Consider the following 2,276-nt stretch of genomic DNA (forward strand, 5'->3'; position numbering starts at 1 on the left):
ATTCCCATAAACTAACGAAAGTGGTATAGCCTCGTTGGTCGATCACTCGGTCTCCACACTCAACTGTGCGTGCTCGCGCGTGCATGTGGAGGGAAGGGGTTCGATTCCAACGGGGAACGAAGCGCTAGCATGCTAGTCCACTGGAGTTATATCCCACCTGGGCCTCGGCCCTGACTTAAAGCCCAGACAGTCTAGTGGGGTGGCTGGCTGGGTTAGGGTTTACTCTGGGCCGTCGGGTAGGGCAAAGCCCGCAAGACGTGTCTGTAGGTTCCCTAATCAAAAAAAAAAAAAAAAATTCCGATAAACTTGCAGGGCATAATGGCCTTTGAAAAGGGTAAAAAGGGCAACGAAATTGAAATGAAATGAAATGAATGAACAATGAAATTGAAATGCAATTGGATAAAGTTTCAAAATATATAAATATTATGTTTAGCTTCTCGTGAAAGTCAAAATCTCACAAAACTAAAGGGCAAAAAAACAAGGAAACCGAGGGAAGAAAGAAGAGTCCAGAAAAAACGAGAAGGAAAGAGAGAGAAGACTTTAGAGGGGCTAGCAGAGGACGTGAGACAGGGAGGGTGGTGTGCCGACCTCTTTGATCTCTTCATAGCTGCCATGGTTTGTACTGAGAGGATTTGTGAGTTGTGTTTACAAGGTTAAGGTTCATTACATGATCGTACGAGTCAAATTGGGAGTTAGGAAGAGATGGTCTGTATTGCTCTTGAACATGTACATGGAAGCTTTGATGGACAGAGCTTAAAGTTAAATTCAAAGGTTCACTTGCCTCGAGTAAGCTTGATCTAAACTTATACTTGGTATTTTTGTAAGATTGAGTTAATGGGTTTAAAATTTCTTTTGGATTATCGGGTGGAATTGAGTTACTGAAGTTGAAAGGGTATGTTGAATGGACTAATTGAACTATGTGAATGTTTTGTATAATTTTGGGGTTTTATATTCGAGCGTCGTTATGTCGTTGGAATTTCTAGGAAGTGTTATAATAATTGGGATGCTTTAAAATTATCTAAGTGGAGGTTTGTATGACTTAGGTGACGAGTTGGTTGGTGGTTTCTACGATTACGCTAGGGACGTGGAAGTAATACTGTAATAGCATGATAGCTGATTATCCGGTGAGTGAATAGTGAACTTACTCGATACACTGGATCCATAATCACTTATGTTTCTACACATGCATCAGATTTGAAGTCCGTGGCACATTTGAGATCTTTGTACATTCTATTCCATTATCGTTTACCTGACTCGTGATGACACCATTGGTTCCTATAGTATTTGGGACAAGCTCTAAGTTACTGTTCACTATTTGATATGATTTCGATGCCTAATTTCGATGTTATTCTGATACTGAAACTTATTTCGATGCTACTCTGATATTGTTTTCGATTCTGGAATCACTTTGATGTTGATCCTGGTTCTGAAATCATATGCTATTCTGATAATCTGATCTTCGGGAGTGACTTTGTCAGAGTACTGTACGCTAACGACAGTAATTGTTTTCCTTGGTGCACCAAGCTTGTTATGGCACTTCGTGTGCTGCCTGCTACGGCACTATGTGTGCTGCCTGTTACGGCACCGTGTGTGCTGCCTGTTACGGCACCGTGTGTGCTGCCTGTTGATTCTGTACAGAAGTCCTCCCACCTCACTATTGTTAATGGATATCTGCTAACTCGAAAGATCTGACAAACAGTTGATTTCTATGTTATCGGATTATTTGTCCCTTTCAACTTGCTTGTCCCCCTTTATGTTGCTTAAGTTACTATTCATTCACTGAGTCTTGCGACTCACGCATATGTTCATTTATTTTTCAGATAGAATTGATCCAGCAAGTTTCAATCCGTTCTGGGCTTGTTAGAGCATACCTCAGTTCGGGTAAGCCAACCCCTGTTCGTGCGGGTACCTCTATATTTCGCCCATATGTCCTGATTCGCTATTGAGTTAGGTTCATAGACGCTCTGTTTACTACAGTTAGATCATTCATTTAGTATGGTCATTGGGTCCTGTTTATGTGTGGAAAATTGACAAGGTGCTCAAGCTTGGAATCATGATATGTTATTAGGTATGAATATTAATGTTCAGAGGCTTGCTTGACCTTTGTGGGCCTTCGGTCCATTGGGGTCCTGCGCCGGTCACGTGTCCCACTTTTGGGTCGTGACACTACCGGCAACTTGAGATGTTCCATTAAGCATTTAGCCACAAAATTTTCACAGCTTCCACTATCCACAATCAGATCACAAACCCTTTTATTGACAGAACAATGCCCACGA

The 2,276-nt window shown here is 41.7% G+C and overlaps 1 long non-coding RNA gene across 1 annotated transcript; it reads left to right on the forward strand.

Moving 5' to 3' along the window:
* Nucleotides 1–454: 454 nt before the first annotated feature.
* Nucleotides 455–1,278, forward strand: LOC120003345. The gene is made up of 2 exons (XR_005469332.1): nt 455–786; nt 1,044–1,278. It is a non-coding gene; the product is annotated as an uncharacterized LOC120003345 (long non-coding RNA).
* The last annotated feature ends 998 nt before the right edge of the window (nt 1,279–2,276 follow it).

Source organism: Tripterygium wilfordii, chromosome 8 (assembly GCF_013401445.1).
Source record: "Tripterygium wilfordii isolate XIE 37 chromosome 8, ASM1340144v1, whole genome shotgun sequence".
In the NCBI taxonomy this organism is placed as follows: domain Eukaryota; kingdom Viridiplantae; phylum Streptophyta; class Magnoliopsida; order Celastrales; family Celastraceae; genus Tripterygium; species Tripterygium wilfordii.